Consider the following 21,292-nt stretch of genomic DNA (forward strand, 5'->3'; position numbering starts at 1 on the left):
AATTATTTTAATTTACAATAAAAACGTAATTTTATTTCGAAAAAACAAATTACAAAATTTACATTACTTCAATATCACACAAAATTTATTATTTACCAAAACAACGACAATACTAATTTTCACAGTGTCTCTAGATGTAATCTTTGCTACTTTGTAATTGAAAAAGATATAAATAAAATATTTATATGTGCTTACCTTTATCTGTGGTTTCCTTTAGAAACGGCATATTATAAATATCGGAATTACACATTATCATGGTGAAATAAAACAAATGTATATACTTTTTATATGTTCTCGATTTTAAGTGTTATTGAAAATTTTCATTATAATGACCACAGAGCAATATCTGTAAATTCCTATTATTACTTTATCTTAGGAGTTTAAATTAAAGTATATAGTAAACATATTTCAAGATTATTAAAGAAAAATATAAATTGATATACGGAAAAACTTAAACTGTTAAAATGTGATTTTTAAGTTAAACAGTCAAAAGTTCTTACTCCATATATTTAATAATGGTGCAACAAACAATGTTTTTGTTTTGTGAAGTGGCTATGCATAGTAACATTTGAGAGCTTGGGTCATAAAGTATAGAAAATTGTGTGTTTGCATTTAAATTTCCTTACATTGAAACATGGAACCCTCTATTTTAAAATAAATTTTTTAGAGAGGTTAAACTATTGTAAACAAATGTTTTAGGGTGGAGTTAGGCGTTTGAGGGTTATAGGCTACATTTGAAACGGGTGGTCTGAAACATTCTCTATATAAGCATTGTCCTGACTGACTGACAGACTAAATGACTGATTAATCAATGCTTAGAAACATTCATAATAGATAGATACATGATAATTGTTACTTAGGTATATCGTGTGCCCTAGGACTAAGGAATGATTTTTCTCTCTAACCTCAGGGCTCTACCCCACTGACCTCACTCTAAAATTGCGAAATTTTTCATAAGAAAAGTATTGCGGCGAAAACACTTTATTTTTTATAAGAGCCTGTTACAATGTAATCAACTTTTATATGTAAACACTTTAATACTATGACAAAACTATCATTTGCTTAATTAATGTAACTAAGTTTTTAAATACCTTTACATTGATTTGCTATGAAAATAAACTTATCTCTATTTTGACTTAAGTAGTCTTCTTATACCTGCATTATAGATCGGTCCATCAAAAAAGTATACTATATAACTGTAAATATCTTAGATCGGAAGTCAGTTATAAGAGATGAATAATACGCTTTATACCTGAAATATTTGCTTTTCAAACCTACGTATGTACATGTCTTCTTGATTGATGCGAAAAATACATTCGGACTTTGCATCGTAAATATAATTTATTCGAACCAGGAGTGAAAATACCCACGCAAAGCCTATACTATTAGCAATTAACAGTTTTACTTGGCATCTCAATTTGTTAACCGTGAGCGGTGAGCACTAAAATAATATGTACGAAAACATGATACATTCTTATCAAAATAACATAGATGAAAATAATTTAAAATATATAATGATCATTTAAACTGAAAAGCAAAGGACTTAGACTTTGTGCTGCCTCTGCACTGGCCTAAAATAGTTAAATGTCTTACTAAAACCGTTGGAGGTAATCAGTCAAATATCATGTCATATTGGAGATAATTAAACTTATTTTGATAGGCATTTATAACAACTTCATAATCTTTTACATCAAGGGACTAAAACACTGATCTATAAATTGTAACATAAAATAGATCAGTAAATTTTATCTTTTAGCGACTATAAAAAAAAAACAAAGTATTGTTTTGAATGTGTTCAAAAAGATTACGCTCATAGTGTCATTGTTCTTCAGTATGAAATTACATGCGAAGACAAGAGTAAGCAAATTCGAAAGTTAAATTAACTTTATTTAACCCTGCAATTGAAATCCGACTTTATAGATTTTGGTTTAACTCAGAGAAGACTGCCACTTGAACCCGTTAAAATTGTGTAATCATAACGTTTAATGAGATGGAACAGTACTGCCTTTTAAGGGCAACAAGAGAGGGAACAGTTATTTTGGATAAATATATTAAAATTGTAAAAATATACCAAAATCTCTCTTTTTTATTTCTATGCGTATTAATAAAACGATCTTATCTTTCAGGATGAAATATATATATATATATATATATATATATATATATATATATATATATATATATATATATCAATATATATGATTGTTTGACTCCCCATAGCTGAAGGAGCTCGCAATGACATTTTTCCAACTGCTCAAGTTTTATACCTCTGTTTTCCAGAATCCAAATAGTTAATAAAGCAGGAGACCCCACACCGTATGTCTCGCAACCAGATTCTGGAAGATAAATAAAAATGTTCAAGTCTATAGAGAAAATACGATCTTGTAGAAAAGGTATTTTTACATTCCCTGACATACACATAAAAAGGAATGAAAATCACCTGTTTCATATACTTAGTGACAAACAGTTGGTTCCCGTGGATGGCAACACACCGTGAGAGAACAATTTTTATGTATGTAGAAATAGCAATTTCTCCCAAAGTTAAAGTATACAGATGAAATGTTTCTTAAGATAAAATACGGATAGAGAGGCTAGATCTGTTACTGTCTCATGATTGCATTCATTCAGTTTGTTTACATATGTATTTATTCTGCAATTTTCTCGTTGCGATCATGGTTAACTATAAGACGAATGGAAAAATGTTCGCTAATGCTCAGCCAAATCCCAACGACTTGCACCATCATTATGATTCTAGTTACACCAAATTAAAAATAGGTAATTATTTCTTCCGAAGTTTCAAACTATTCTTATTATTTTCAAATTAAAGAGGCATTTTCTTCGTCAATGAATTTAAGTATTTTTCTCATGTATTCATTAAAAATTACAAAAATAACACCTCTGTATTAATCATACGGATAAAATGTTTGTATCATACGAAAATACCTTTTCTTAATTACCCAAATTCAGGTGCAAACAGGTTCGAAATATTTTAGAAACCTATAAATGTTAATATAAATCCCATATTAAAACTCTTAAGACTACTCTGACCAAGAGGGCCACAATTCTCTGAGCTGTGCTTTTATTCCACCTTTGCCAATAATCCCATTACGTCATCGCCGGTCAACATGATTAACTCAAGGCATACTCTTTGTAGATCGAAATATAATCCTTATACAACAGTATCCCTTCGTCCATGTGTAAGTAAAACAACTACATTTAAGTCTATTCCCCGCTTGCCCATAAGTAATTATCCATATTGCAAATGAACTGTTTTTAAACAATGATGTATTACTTATACTACTTTAAAACTACCATTTCTAATACACTTTTTGTTTTAATTTTTTAATAATATAAATATATATATTATTAAAAAAAATACATATATATATATATATATATATATATATTCTTGATCGGGCAAGAAGGCCAAATTAATTATGGAACAAAATATACTATGAACAAAGTAAATTACAATGGTTATAAATATAATTTTTTGACGTAGTTTCTTGATCATGGCAAAAAGGCAAACTCAAAATTGGCGTCATATATATAGTTTACTTGAACCAGCAGTGGTCATACACGTGCAAGACCTACTAAATTGCGTACAAAGAAGCATTATTTATCGGGAAATAGGTAAAGTCATCTATGGAACAAAAATACTAACATCGAAGTAAATTCAGTGACTTGAAATATAAACTTATTAACTTCTTTTCTTGATTGTGAGAAGAAAGCAAATTCAACATTGGCGTTGGAAATAAAATTCACTCGAACCATAATTGCTCACACAGGTGAGAACCCTACAAAATTGCGTGCAAGGCCACGGGTAACTGCTAGTATTTATATAAATTAAAAGACGTGCATTGTTCTACATTTCTTACTGTAAATGAAACCATCGTTTCAACAGCGATTCGATTAACGAATTCTAAGGTATAGGCTTCAAAGTCCAATGTTCTGACTAACGAAGGTAATGCTTTAACTTTCTTTTGGCTTTTGGTTAAATCCGAATCCTTTGACGCAGTTTTAGTTAAACGAAACTCGTTTACTTTACTTCAGTCTCTAACTGATGTTACTGACAAAGTTTTACTCAGAGGAGAATCATTAATTATCTGATATACAAAGAAAATTGGGGAAACATCTTTGAATTAACATATATCTCTGTTTATATTTATATTTTATAGTTGTAACATATTAATTGTAGTCCATATATGTTATTTTGTACATATATACATACATTATATATCAGGACCTAAGACCTAAGGCATAGGCGTATGAAGGTTGTAACCTCCCCCACAATAATTGATATACATATTCAAGATATATTTTAAATTGAGTTAAACTTAAATTAAACTTTTAGTCGAACAATGTATCATGTATGTAGTTCGGTTTTCATTTTATTAGTTTTGATGTTTTAACTATACTAGCGTTTTAAGCGCTACTCGAGTACTCTACTAGTGACACATTTAATAGTAGTAGTGAAAAAACTTTTAAATGGAAAAACCTTTAGTTTGTTATTTTACTATTTATAAATATTTTATTTCCTAAAAGTTATTGTATTTAATCGCGGTTACTGTTACACTTCTCCGGTATTGTTAAACAAAAATTGCTTTAGACATATAAAAAATTAGGTACTTATTTAAAATGTGATATAGAGTTGATATTTCAATAAAAACAAAATAATGAATTTTCAACTCTTTGGTGGTGAACTTCAAATACTTCATAAATAATGGAATAACTTATTAATTTATGTTATAGCATATTTTAATCAAATATATTATTAGAAAGTAGATGTTAAGCTAATAATAAAATAAACTCGAGAACTTTATGCAAACAGTAAAATGCCTTTCCAATCAGATAACCTCCTACTTTTGAGGAGTTAAATAATTGAAAGTAAAACATTGATTTTTTATAAATGTGTAAATAAATTTCTCTAATGTGAAATGATTAGTTTCCAATCCGAAAACTATTTTAAAATACTTTAGAATTTTAATCGAATTTTTTTGTTAAAAAAAAAATGAATGAAATTATAAATTACCGGTAATTAAAAGGATAGTGTTAAGATTCCCTCTGAAGGAAAATAGTCTTTACAACTGTTACGTTCTGAAACCCCAGAACACCAACAAGTCTACGCGGAACAAAATGTCTATTAAAATGGTGAAAAAATAGTTTTTATTCTGAAAACATATAACAGCATAGAATCAAATAATCCACATTAAGCCATACTTAGAGTATTTTGTTCGACAACTTCAAAAGCCATAATTAATTTTTTTTCTAATATAAATTATGGCCATATGACTCAACGGTAGTCATTACTTTACAGGAAAATGAAGACACGCGAATATTGTAGAAATGTTGTAACGGTGACCCAGATTGAGAAGAACACATTACCTTATTAGTTTCAAGATGGTAGTGGAGTATAGTAATGAACTAAAGCAAGTTACTGCAGTGTAGTGATGCACAGTACATTTTACCTTATGCAGAAGTATTCTCTTTTCTCAAATATTTCAAATAATTTTGTAATCGATATTCGGTTCAATCTATCAAAGTTAAATTTTAAATTCTTTGGAATTAGGATAGCTTTAATAATCTTAAAATCAGTTGGGAAACACCCAGAATGTTTGATGATCAAAGTAAGGAAATAGGTAAAAACATATTGTTTGACTAGTGAGGAAAAAAATGGTAATAATACTCTTTTTAAGAGAGCTGAATGCATCCAGAAATTCAAATAATAGATTTTGTGAACGTAAAATTTAATTAAAGATTTTAATAAGGAAAATTTTAAAGATTTAGTTTTAACAGTAGTAAGGCTATGATAAGAGTCCATCGTCTTTATCATACATGATCTCTTTCAGACAGTTTCAGAATTCGACTTTATAATTCCGTTATATATGTTTAAAATAGTTCAAGCATAGTACTGAAGTTTTTGAAGCTATTTAATTAAAAATAATGGGATTCTGAGATATTCTATTTGGTATTTAGTTGGTATATTTATATTTTGTTTGCTCTCTGAGTTCAGAGCCGCCAAAACGCTCTCCAAACATGAAGTCCATCTACTCTGGTATGGTTAGATGGTTAGGATATTTTTTTAGTTTTCATTAAGTAAGTCTTAAAAAAGTATATGACATGGCGTTACTATTTTGTGTGAATCGGTGCTAGTGATTTTATAAAATCAAAACTTAATTTAAAAAGAAAAGGACCAAGGAACACTGTGTCTATATAACATCGCTTTTCAGTTAGCAGATTAGATTCTATGCTTTATAGTAAAACTTTATAAACGCACTTATACATCAACTGCGCATTAATTATATAACACCACAAATTTCTTAAATATCTGTCCTCCTAAAACGTTGTTTGTGGAACAACCTGATAAGTTCTCTATAAAGTTAATATACCGTTTACAAAATATAAAAACATTGTATTTCTAAAACGTATTGTAATTTTATACTATTAAAAACCAGCATATTAACAGTAAGTCTACAGTATACAGTATAACAGTATATGTTAGAGAAGAATATTCTGTAGCCATTGTGATGATTAAACAAACTTAGTTTATTGATCAAACTGCAACCAATACTCACTAAGCAAACCTAATTAATTATCAAACTCTGCCATTTGGAAGTCAAGACCAATAAATTTGTTTATACTACTGAGTCCAGTGGTTCTAGCGCAAATTGTGAATCATGTTTTATAGGTTTATTATAACTATGTATTTGTACTCTATACTACTTGTTTAGAACTGTATAACAACTTGGTTTGATGATCACAAAAATCTGAATAAAGTTCAAGAATTAAATTGTAATCATCTTTTCCACATCGAGAAAAATCTTTTTTTGGTTATGACTGAGCAATGCTTAACCAGTGAACAACTATATCTACGTCTTTGAAATATTATTATTGTGTTTTAAAGTCGATAACAACTTTTTGGAAAACTCAAAACTTTGCTGTCACATATTCAATCTTTATATTATAATACAATTTGGAACAATTTTTCTATTCAAGAACTCATTTCGCAAGAATATTAATATTCAGACCAAACCAAAATAAAATGCTTAAATAAACATTAATGCTTTTCTCTTCTTAAAATAATATAATCAATCAAATTAAAGTTAAATTATTTCTTAAAGTTCTATTGCATACCTTGTGCTAAATTTTAACTGTGGGATTTTTCCAACACCAGATATTTTTCAGTTGATTTAAAAGAAAGTGATTGTTAGCAGTGAAATTTAGCTACAAAGTAATGTACTAATTAATCAAATTAGTCACAAAGACCTCAAACCTTAACTATTATAAATATTAATTTAATCATTTTTAAATATCGTTTAAATATATAAAATAGAAGTAGTGTACAGAAAAGTTTTATTTCCTTCTAACGGCTTTAATTTTCTACTGAATTGCATTAATAAAGAAGCCATCTAGTCTTGCGTAATTTCGTGAAATTCACTTTATGAAGAAAACCCCATAAACTAGGTTCAGGCCAGGAAAAACAGTTTAAAATGAATCGGAAAATAAATGTTGTACTCGCCCAAAATCACTCGTGGAAATTTTTACACACGAAACGGATTTACATTGATTCACGCACTTATAACAGAAAACTCGGGCGAAAATCGAAAAGCGCTGGTTGAAATATTTCATCCCTCTCTCCCATAATTAATACTGTCATTTGCCTAGCACCCTTTCAATAAATTAACTAGCTTTCCTGATCTGAACCAACCAAAACCCAGTAGTAGTCGGTCAACAGAATCGAAACAACAAAGGCTCAATCAAGAATCGAACTACTATCCTCAAGTAACATGAGCAGACTTGCAAAGGAAGTACATGTCAATATCATTACCAACCGTCTGAAAAATCTAGTTAATATTAAAAAGCCCTTTATTTATAAAATTTAATCCACAAAATTGTAAAATTAAAACCAATGTAGTCTATCTTTCCAAAAGCTGTTTCCATTAAGTATATTTTTTACTGTAGAAAATATAATCAGTAACGGAAAACTCCATCTTAACCCAGCGAAACATACCTGCAACAGCAAACTTTTGAAGCAATATATGTTACTCAAAGACATTTTGTTAAGAAAGAAGAATCATTGAAAACAATTTAAGGGTTGTGAACCCATGTGATAAACTATGCTGCAGTGTATGCAAAATCATGTCATATACTTTAAAGCAATAAATACAGCAAATTTTAATAGTTTAAGTAATCAATCATATTAATTTGAAGAGACTACTGATTGCAACTCGAGCAATATAATATTTCAGATAACTTGTAGTTTACAATAAACCCTATAAAGGCCACATTATTGACTCTTCATAAAAGACCAAAAATTAAACTTAATATAAATTAAGTAAATGTTAATACAAAGCACACCTCACACCAACAAAGGTGAAGCGTCTAAAGTCGATGTTTGTTGTGCTCTTGACTTCTGTGCAATGACAACGTCTGGGTTCATTTTCTCCTGGCTGCACTACATGCAGTATGATTTGTTTCTTTCCTTTTTAGTGGCAGTCTATTTCCGCACGTGTGTTTTAAGTAAAGGTATTTGTATTATCTTCACATTTGACGAAGAGGATGGATTGCTATCCTCTAAATGTAATGTTATAAATTTTGTAACACGAATAAATTTTCAAACCTTTCATCTTCAATAAGAAACTTTAAACTAAGACGTTAGTATTAATGGCATAAGTATACTATAAATAAAACTAGTAGAAAACTCAGTACTTAGTAAGTTATAATTTATACTAAATCGAATTTGAATCTTCCGTCCAATTTATCAGTAAAATATTTCCCTATGCTATTGTTTATTTACCCCTTAAAGTAAAAATTTGTTAAATAACTAATTACTTTTATCTCTTTACTTTCCAAGTTCCTCTATTTTTAAAATGAGTAACTTTTAAAGCTTAATACTAAATACTACTAAAAATTTATTAAATGTTTTCAAAATTTAGTAGATGATGTTAATTGCTTCAACACAAAAATAAATTAAAAACCTTTTACTGCATAATTTGATGCATTGAGGTAACGACTGAGCTAAGTGAGTTTGGTAATATATAATGGGTTACAGTTCAATATAAATGTAGAACCGATGTGACGACATCGTATTCTACAACTGTAATGTTATAGTTCCACATATTATATGAGAAATATTTCAGGAAATTCGTTATCAATTTCAGCATTGTATTTTAATGGATTGCCATGTTTTTCATATTTAAAATATACCTTCTGTTTTTTATAAACGTTACTGGTACCCAAGTGTTCTATTTAAATATTTGTGATGGATTGGTGGACGCAATACGTAGATGTATTATGAAAATGAGAATTAATGAAATCATCGAGTCAAATCATTGTAAATAAAAATTATATAATTTAATTATATACGTTTAAATATGCTTAAAATGTAATAAGTTAAATATTGCTTGGCAAAAATCTGTAAATATAGCATTTAGTATTACTAATTCTAGTGTTGTTACCTCCAGCCTATAATCCTATAACCATTCAACTTCTACTTTCTTCTTTTGCGTTTTGATAAGTTTAAGGGATACGGGGTCCTAGAAAATGTTTATATATATATATATATATATATATATATATGTGTGTGTGTGTGTGTGTGTGTGTGTGTGTGTGTGTGTGTGTGTGTGTGTGTGTGCGTGTATCAATTTCATAGGCTGAAACTTACATCAAATATCTTAAACATTCCTAACACATATGCCTTCCTGTTGTAATGGAAGAGAACTAGCAGAATCTGATTAAAATAAACTTATTCTGTGTTTTCTAAAAAAATAAAGTAGGGATATTTTTATGTGTAGCAGTTTAGTTTTCAATTCACTCATAATGAAGTATATATGTATTAATTTGATGAACTTAATTTTCATAGGAGATAGCCCTTACAACCAGGATTGTATGGATCAGTTTAAATTAAGTTTTAACACAAAAATAGAATGGACCCTTTAATATCGTCCCGACTTCTAGGTTGAGATACTAATATTCGTTATGCATTTCAGTGCATTTAAGCAATGAACGCAAATTCTCAAGACACAATACAGATTTTAAAAAGAGTGTTGCATAAATTGTCGGCATGTTTCGTAGGGTTAGCAAAATTCCAACAAATAACTCAAAATACTGATTTATCATTCTGAATTATGTTTAAACGCACAAAATACAAATTAATAACATAATCTATTTAAAAAAAGGTATAATAACATTAGTCAGTATTTCTGTATCATCTGGTGCTTGTTCCATCTAGGGTTTAACACACACCGCAAATTCATCTCCCCCCACATTTACAATTCAGATACATGACGACAAGTTTAGCTTCAATCCAATTTGGCATGTGGTGCTAGTAATCTACATGTAAATATCGCACTTTTTAACAAAGGTGACGAACTTCTGTCATAGCCCAGTCAGTTGGTGTTCAAAAACTGCTGCTTTTTATAATAAGTATGTATATTGAGTTTTGTGCTATTCTTCAAAACAAGGTCGAACCAATTTAGACAGATTTATTTTTATACTTAAGACTGACGATATTTTGAAGAAACGTTTAACTTCTGAGAATACCTTAAAAGTACTTTATGGATTTGACTAGAGTAAGGATACATAATTAATTTGTGGTTAACACCAAAAGGGAAATAACCAATGATCTTTACAATTGTAGTAATAATCAACCAATATTCAGACACTAATTCCTTTAAAATTTAGCTCCAGAAAGGATCCTTCAGAGTTTTCATACATAGTTTATAGCAAGTTTAGGAAATTATGGTTGGTGTGGGTAAAGGGAACCAAGACTGTCCATCGCCAAAACTGCACTAGCAATGTGTTGCTAATATTTTTAGTAATAAGATTTTCTGTTAATCATGTTTTTTCTACTTAATTTCATTGTTTCTTTTGTGTTTTGGATATGGATATTTCTATGCCTTGTGTTAATGCGTGAATAAACAATTATATATATTAACAATTTTTGTAACAATCACAATCAATAATGCAGCAATATTGTTTTAGTTTTGCAGCAAGACCATTTAAAACACATTTAGAATAAATATCTAACACGGTATTGAATGCAAATTTATTTCTGTAAACAAAAACTTTAATTGACATAATTTTTATAGTTGTGTTTAAATAGAAGCTGAAACGCATATAAATATGCCAAAAATTTTACTTCATATAGGGAGTTGGAAACTAAACTGCTGCACATAAAAATATCCGTACTTTATATTCTTTTAGAAAACACAGAAAAAAGTTTATTTTAATCAGATTCTGCTAGTTCTCTTCCATTACAACAGGAAGTCACGTGTGTTAGAATTTTTAAAGATATATATGTAAGTTGCCAGCCTGTAAGAATTACTAACACACACACACACACACGCGCGCACGCACGCACGCACGCACACACGCACGCGCACACACATTTTCTAGGACCACCGTGTCCATTAAACTTATCAAAGCGCAAAAGAAGAAATTAGAAGTTCAATGGTTATAGGATTATAGGCTGGAGGTAATAACACTAGAATTAGTAACACTAAATTCAGAATACTAATAATACTAATACAGAATTGCACTACCGTGAAATGGAAAAGTAAAATCCATCCAACCCCAATCAAATCAATCCCAACGATGGTTTGTTAATTGAGACTGTTTAAAACGATAAAACGCACATGCGGTTGTTTCCAGGAACATTAGCTCACTCCAGGACATTAACTTTATATCAACAGACAGACTATCATTGATGAAGTTGTATACAGTTATCAATTCTGAAAAAGGCTTTGGGGGATATCATGTAGTAATTATTATTACCTTCAGAAAGATAAAAAGTATTTCAAAGTAAACAACATATTACTTGATATATTCATGAAGAGATAACTCAATAATATGCAACACACAGTACTTATTTAAAATGGCCATAAGAACAATAACAGGTAAAAAATTATGGTTTGCCTGTAAAGTCGGTTTTACGGGCGAAGAAATTTACGTGACCAACGTCTTTTTCTCGGTAGAATATTTATTGATATGAATATTATTAAATTGCACAATAGGAACAAGGAATTGAATGAAAATAAGAATTGCAACAAATTTTAAACTATAGAAATATATTTTGTTTACTAAAACATTGTACATAATTTGAAATTAATTAAAATTTGTTATTGTAAATGGTAAAGTTGAATAAAACATTTACTAAAATTGGAATTTGAAATTCTTGCTAAACACAGTTAAATTCTAACTCCGCGCGTGGTGATTGGTCCGGTTTAGTTCGTTTGTTTGGTCGCACTGTTATGACAGGTTAGAGGTTATAATTTGTTATTTTTAAATGTTTGACTAGCAATACGCGCTGTTCTTCTCAATCGACTGAATTACGATTGATTGCAGAGTGATTTAAACTAATAATTTACTTAACACTATCAACATTTGTCAATAGTATGACATAACCTATAAACTCAGTTTCTCAACTTTTGTGTCAATCTAACAATTAATCAATCAATCATAGCTTACGATAAATAAATATCAGTGTACAATTATTTACCTTTATTGTTGTAAATGACGAATCTAAGCACTCCACATTTTCACGAATAAACATAGTTATCTGCTTTATCCCGTGCGGCGGACGCCACAGTTATCTGCTTTATCCCGTGCGGATCCCGTGCGGCGGACCCACTGGACGGGCATCGTAACGTTACCGGGCGTTACACTTTTTCATGAGTGACTCCGAGCCGCAACCTAATTTAAGACGTTTGTCACGTCAAAAACCATTAGTTTTCTATTGTTTTTAAATCTATGAGTGAATACATACGTACTATAACATGTTTTTCTCTTAGACCATGGCACTATTACTCCTTGAAAGTATTAAAACTATTAACATATTGTAATATTAAAATATAGCAATTAAAATTGTATTCACTATTATTATTTTACTATAATGTACAGAAGAATTTTATCCGTACTTCACTTGCTGATCTGAAATATTATGATATGGTACTCTGAGAAAAAAGAGAGAACATTACGTTTCTGAAAAGCTCACACCTTAGATACTTTTGTTCCTACTAACGCTGGCAATTGTTTACAATTGCTAGTGTACTATTTATATATGGCAAATAAAATAATTACTGAAGTAATAAAATGTATATTATTAGGCCAAAAAACAACTTAAATGTGGTAAAATTCCTTCTTATTGCGTATTATTATATTAGATTTAGCAAACATCAACTAAGGTTGATGTTACTAAATTACAAAAATTCTTAAAAAAAAACCACAGTTACATATAAAACTTGTACATAAATATTTCAACAGCTTTTTTTTTTAATTTCAATGATAAATAATGGATTTACTTAAATTCTGTAAGGCAATATAAAGAATATAGAATATATGTAACTATCTCATTTGCATAAGATCCACAATACCTTATTAAAAAGTGTAGTTTTATAGTAGAAGAGCAACGCAAGTATCTAAAGTTTGTTATGAAACGTTTTGACTTAATAAATAAAAGTGCGAAAATGTCACCACCGATGTCTACTGCATGTGATTAAATAATACATATGCTACATGAAATTCCCCGTATGAACGTTCACAGAATGTTAGGTTGAGGTAATATAACAACATGAAATAAAACATTCCCGCTGCTCACGCTACGTTGGTAATGTAACAACGTGAAAATGAAGATTCCCGTCCTCTCACGCTACACTGGCGTCAGTCTTGTTAGATATATTATGTATATATATTGTAATATACTTTTCTTATTCATTTAAATATAGTATAACCTAATTTTCTGACTTACTTTTTTAAGTACAACAGGAGCTGTAATAAATGTATTTCTTATTTTTAGTTGGATTCAATCTTAGTTTTAGTAATAACAGTTAACAGTTTTCAGTTAACTCTATTTACACAAATGTGATGCATGTTTTAGATATCTAGTACTAAAAACTGTAAAAAAAATCAAAACAAGCTTCCCTTTTTGGATGTGTGGGTATTAAGGGATAGAGATGTCCTTCAGACAACTGTTTTTTTAAAGGAAACACACACCGGAAAATATTTTAAATTATCAATCAAACCATCAAACATCTTAACTTAATAACATTTAAACACGTAAAAACCAATATTTTATACTTTTATTTATGTGAGGCCTTCGATAGCATGGCTATCTTCGTCAGACACATCACAAAAGTAAATTTTAAATAATAGGTAAGCATATGTATTTAATATTAATTTGTCCTGTGTGCGCAGTGTGTAAATACAATTAAATTGTTACTGGTAATTATACTATATACATTTTGAATGTTATTTTTTGTAATCCTCGTTTAAGTCATATTGAATTATGAGAGAATGGGAGTCATATTACATTAATCAAATAAACACAGAAGGTTTAATAAATCAAGAAAGCTGGGACCAATACAAAATTCAATATTACTTAATACACAACATAGCATTCAAAAGCTTTTTTACTGCTTTTATCAATGCAAAATGTTACATTTACCAATTTAAAAGAATAATACCAAAGTAAAAAAGAAAAGAAAACCCTGTCATTTCAATAGTATTTAAGGTAATTTAAAAATTGTTTTGCGTTTTAGACGGCTTGAAAATATTGTGGCATATTACGGATATTGCAGTTTTAAAATTTCGAAATTCGTAAATGTAAACCTCCTTTTGGGGCAAACCCTATATTTTAAATGTAAACCTGTATATATACATACAGGTTATTTCAGATCACCCGGTCGCAAAATCCTGTGGTTGATCCGTTCGATATTGAGCGATACAATAACCCTAATAATCTCATACGGCAAACGTAGTATAATCGTTTTTGTCAATTTTATGTGTGTGTGTGTGTGTGTAGATAGTTATACATAACTGTTCCATATATCACCGAGTAGACTGATAGATGGAGTCTCCGAGTTAAATCAACTGTAGCAGCCAACACGATATGTGTCACATGTTGTGGTGTGACTGTATAATTGTCTGCTATTGACACACATAACACTATGATACATATAAGTTTAATACACTGAAATTAAAAATAGATAAAAATGAATGAAAAATAAATCTATTAATAATAAATGTCTTAATAACACTGAAATGTCTCATTTTTTTCAATAATAAATACCTATGTTATTTGATTTCATAATTTTGTTGCAATAAAGTGACAAATAGACAAAGTAAATAGTAGGTAGAAGGTTTTTTAATATTCAGAAGTACTGGGATAAATAATAAATTTGTTTAATATTTAAATTATGATATGTCAAGAAATTTGGTTATTACATTGTGTTACTTTTGCTGATTTATTTACCAGCCAGGATTTAAGAGTCATAGGTTTCTTACACAAAGAGCTGGTTGATCATTCTGGCCAATTTTTATTGTTTGGAAACGGTTAACGAATTTCAAGAAATCATTTTGATTGTTAAATTGAACCGAAAAACATCTTTACTAAAATGGATTTCAAAATCAACAGTTCACTGATAAAATATTTTTATGAATTTAAATGTAGATAAAATCTGCAAGGTTTTGATAATAGTAATTGTTTTTATACTCTGAGGATGCTGCTCAAAGTTTAATAGTCTTAACAAGACCTCGAAAAATTTGTGGAATTTTACAAAAATTTATCTAGTTCGAGGACTTCGTTTTTGAGGATTCCTTACTATAGTTGGATTGCACTTCACTGTTACAATCCAAGAGACTGTTTTCAAAATTAATTAAAAAAATATTACATTTTTACTTTAGAACTTTTATATATTTCGTAGGGAGGTTTACTGGGTGTTCAATTTATTTGTATTCAGATCTCTAATGTAACTTAATTTCTGGGATGTGTAAAAATGGGGCTTCATCTACTCTGAAATTAAAGATATGAATTCATAATTTTAAAATTTTAAACACTGTATTTTTTCCAGTTTTAGAAGTCTGTTTCATTCTTGCCAATGCTCCAACTTTTTAGTAGCTACAGACAACCAATTATTAAAAAAAGAATAACACCATTTTGACGCTTCTGTTTGATGAATTTCACATTTAGTGTCAGGAGTCAAAAAATCATCTTATTGAGAGCATAAGTTGTTGGTTGTTTGCTGTGGTGGTAATATTAAATTTTAAAAAAAATCCGTAAATAAAAAAAAATAAAAATTTAAATCCGTAGTATTAAATTTTTGTTTTTATTTCGGAAACTTACTATTTAAACTCAAGTTATAAACTTCTGATCCTGGAAATATAATAGTTCACTTAACAACAACGTAATTAAATATTTATTGCGTTTAAAATGGCACACAATTGATTTAAAATATATCAATTTAATAATTTTAGATCTTAAACGAGTAAATAAGATATAGAACGCATTGAAGAAATTATTATATTTTGATTTAGATAAAACGTAGTAGGAAAATATAGTGTTCCATAAGAAACATAATAGTCTCCCATAAAGTCAATTATAAGAATAGCGGTGAAACGTTGTAATGCTGAATAATTCATATTTTAGCTGTCACTAAAAATTAGGTTTTATATCCTATATTTTTATTTTAAAGCTAGTATTTTTAGATACCAATTGTGACCCGTAGTATAATAATGAACTTTTAAATACTAGCGATTTATATGGTTTTATAACTTTTTACACAACAATAATGTGAATTAATACAGGAATTTGTAAAAATAAACATGAATTACCAAATAATTTTATCATACTCTAATAAAGAAAGGAAATAAATTTAAGTGGCGTAACTTATAGTTTATTACAAATTCAACAAATGAGATTCACGAAATGTTGCAATACTCTAAATTCAATATCTTTAAAAACTAACGCTACTTGTTATGTAGTGAGTTATCCAAATTAATTCAGTTTTAGTTCACAAATATCCTACAATAATGCTTACTTTCAGTCTCCGGAATGATGTTTCTACACCTCAAAATACTTATATTTACATTCTCTTCATTTGACGTAAATTAAGTGTCATTAAACTAGAGTATATTGTTATAGGCTAACCGTAATAGAACTCCCTTCACACAGGCTGGACCAATTCCGTTAGTTCTTTTTGTAAAATTATCATTAAAGTTTGAGTTGGTTTATGTAAGGAGAAACAATGGAAAAGCTGCCTGATATTTATTCGAATTTAGAAAAATATTTGAAATTTATTCTTTGTTTGAAGTATTTTTACGATTTAAAGGTTGCTAAGGAAACAAGATTTTTCGGCCTTTGCCATTGTTTAGGGATGCCATTGTTACAAAGCAATCAGTAACACTACCTTTCGATATCTGCAATCTGATTTCTTCCTCAGGTAAATAGCCAAACAATCACACAATTTAAATCTGAATTGAAATAAAAACGTCATACCAAGGCGTTGTGACACGCATAAGTGAGAAACCTCAACAGTTATGTTTTTTGTATACTCTATGCACAATAACTCTAAGACATGCACTAAAAAACGCTAATTATAACTAATATACAGAATACAGGTCACAATAGGTCTACACTTATCCGCCAACTAAGTAGAACTAACCAGAGGCCAATAATAAATGGCAATCGTCATGGCAGAAACAAGATCGCAGCGAAAAAATGAGGGGACGGGAGTCGGCCTTTCTTATTGTTGGCTCATCCTAGATTAACTTCTTAAGACAATACTGTTACTCCACATGGGTTATTACAAGTCTGTTTGATACTTTAGGTTTTGTCTTGTTAGTTCATTTTTCAGAATTGGCAATTTTAACTTAATTTAACTTAATTTTAATTTATGGTTGGCTGATGATCGGTTTGCCAATTGAATGTACGAAGCCTCAATTAATTTCCTTTTAAGGAAGTAAGGTTTCCAATATATTATTCTAGACTCTTCACAATGCATTCGTTGGTCTTCGAACGAATGAAGGTTAATGCTATGAATTTTATTACTTTACTGTTAGCCTTTTTCTCGTGTTTTCTTTACGCCCTTTTTTTGTTTTACTTTTTAACATACTTTTTTCATAATCCAAATACGACTGACAATAAACAACCATTGCTCGACTGACAGATATTTCAAGTGATGTTCGACGAAGTAGTTGAAACATCTGTGTATATTTAAATTCTATTACTTACTTACTAAGTATACTGTGTTCGGTCAATTTTTTTGATACAGATAGTATAGACAAAGTTAACATCTAAACTTTGCCCAAGATCGCGCCAGTGACGAATTTCAAACCATTAATATTTTTCTTAAATACTAGTGAAACTTTTATAAAATCAACCTTAAAATATGTAAATAACCGGTAAATGTTTTCACATAAAGTACCCGAACTGGTGGGCTTAGTTGGCATTTTAATAGTAGCTTAAGGAAAAACAAACAAAACAATAACATGCCTAAACGATCCATACTATACAGATTACAGTATGAAAAACAACAAGTTTATAAAAATATTATGAATCAAATTAGTTTCTGTTTCTCCCTTATATAGAAAATAGATAGAAGTAGGTAGGATTTCCCTCAAAACCGTAATAAGCCTTTAGGTTTTACGTATGTATGTAAACTTTCGTTTTCGGGATTGCAAGGTACACTCAACCTACGGTACTAAAAATATCGTAGACCGAAAGTAGATTATAAAAGCTGGGAGTAGACGTTTATGACCTAAGTAAATTTCCGAGATTGCCATACGTATATATGGTTTTGATTGGAGCAATAAGGTACCGACAAAAATATCTGTGACGCCGTAAACAACCGGATGTGGACTCATTATAAGGTGCTGAGGCTACTCAGTCCTAATTATGTACTATTATTATTTACTCGTCGGCAACAAGGTAAACTCTACTATGGTACTAACAATATATTTGCCATGAAGTTTATGACCAGAGATATAAACAAACGCTTTTTGACAGAATTATATTTCCAAGAACCATCTATTTGCATTGTCTTTATCGGGACAACAAGGCAGACTCAGATATGGCCATGGAAATATATAATTAATTTGAAGCAGGACTGCTCCCACACGTGAAAAACATGACATAAGAGTAAGATTAAACTCTAATTCTCTTGTCCATAATCATTAAAATAATATGTATCTGGTGTATAGGCATCCATACTTGCATTTGAAAATGTTATAGAACTCCATCATAATACACAATACGCGCTTTTACTAAGAAGTATAGGAATTTATTTGTAAATTTACTTGAGAAGCTACCAGCTAGTTTTAAATATAAAAAGGCACTTTGAAATAAGAACTATTATAATAAATATACATAAAATAAAACTTTTACATCGAATTCTAGCATTCAACCGATATTACAAGAATCCTTTGGAACTTGAGTATGAATTTTGGTTGGGAAATAAATGTGTTTACCATATTTACAGCAATAGTTTTAAAATATTTCTAATTATTTGTATATAACCTTAATTAAAGAAATGGAATTTACTCAGAATATACCCAAGCAATATTTATTAAATTGGTAGAAAGTTTGATGTTAATTGTTTGAGTTTAAATGTTCTATTTAAAGAGTCAAATGGAACATTGACCTCTGCCTTGCCTAACCAAACTGAAGGGCTAATTAACATTATTGGTATGGGATAGACAAGCACAACTTTGTTGCTCTAGTGGCTTTGTTACTTGTCTTTTTTCATTTCTAAAAGTTCAGCAAGATAAAATATATTGACAGTCTAAATTTGAACTACCTATACTTTTAATACTCGAGTAACTTGATCTTATCATTTTCAACATCGAAATAATTATGATGAGTATTATTGTACCTTAAATTTAATGTATTAAGTTTTTGAATGATACTTTATTTCACAGGGAAATATAATAATTTCAGCGTAAGGAGTTTCAGGATTTTCAGCTCTATTGTTTTTTTTCATCTATTCATTATTTTTTTTAAATTTCTTCTTATTGTATACATAGAGTTTGTAAGTTTTGTAAATTTCTTGAGAAATAGATCAGTGAGTCAGGCAGTGAGTGAGTGAGTAGTTTTTTTGTCTTTTATACAGTGTATTCATAAATTTCACACTAAAATAACATTTTATAAACGATTACAGCAATAATACATTCTAATACACCCAATAAGCTACATTTTGAAGTAACTCTCTGTTTTCTGACATATGACTGCAAGATGCCAGAAAATGTCTCAAACGACAGGATCTTTTGAGTAGTAAAACGGAAGGGTTCTAATAGAAGAACATAATCTTACAAATCCTACCTCAAAATGGTCTCCCTTTAAAAATGTGAGCTAGTTTACTAGTTCTCTAGGCTGCAAGGTCAGTAATAAACGTTTTAATATTCCTTTCAAGGCTCAAGTTGGAAATATTAAACTTCGTGTTATAAAATATTGCATTATCTGTAATCGTTCAGAAAACATTAAGCCGGAGTGGGACTTTATTATTTGTATAAGCTTTAACAGGTGCACGACGCTAGGACTAAAACTTTTCCAACTTAATACCTAATTTGTACCGGAGTTATTATAATTTGTCCTAGTATTATAATTCGTGCTATAACCTAAAACCAGAAGTTATTGGTGCTGACCAAGACTCTATTTGCGGCGACTGAGTCTCTGTTAACAGCGTATTGTAGTCGTACTAAAACCCAATTGTAGTAGGGTCGTAGTATAAGTATGTCATGAGACAAGCTGAAGGAAGGTAGGACGCTGAACATCAGGTGTTCATTACATACAATACGAGGGTCGGAGTAAGACACATTATTATCGGATGCTCTTAACACCATCACCTCGGTTATTAATATTCCATAGGTAATCGCTTAATAAGCTGAACAAGGAAAAACTTTCACTAGCACATCCCCATTATGAATATCGTGTCATACCGGAAGCTACTTAACCTTACTCGTGCAGTTTATATTTCCTCCACTTTGTGTCCTTGTAAACATAATTACTGCTCTTACCCTAAAGTTTCGCAGTGCCCATTTAATTTAATTGGAATATTTCCTTTACCTTTAGCTAACTCATAAAACCAAATGTCTCGTTCATATCACTTAACAAACAAAGCCTGAGTAGTTTTAAAGATTTTTTGGGCTCGAAATGTGGTAGTATTTATTATCTAAAAACCCTAAGCCATATTAAATTCATTAAAATTTTAAACAATCGTCAAATAAAAATCTGTTTTTTATTTGTGTTTAATTAAACATAGTAAACATTACTTTTGATATATTGTCGACATAAGTAAAATATGACATAATTTATTTAACTTTGTCTTATTTATTTTACAACTGTTAAATCCACAAAGTATTCATTGAGAAGTATACACGAACAATTTAAAAGGTATGTTGTCTGTAAGTTACTAACAAATTAATAGTCAAATTACAATGTTTAATCAATAATAGCTTTAGTGTATTTTAAAAGGTCTAGTTTAATCGAATTGTATTGCTCTAATTATTATACATTGCAGTG

Source organism: Homalodisca vitripennis, chromosome 2 (genome assembly GCF_021130785.1).
Source record: "Homalodisca vitripennis isolate AUS2020 chromosome 2, UT_GWSS_2.1, whole genome shotgun sequence".
NCBI classification, from domain to species: domain Eukaryota; kingdom Metazoa; phylum Arthropoda; class Insecta; order Hemiptera; family Cicadellidae; genus Homalodisca; species Homalodisca vitripennis.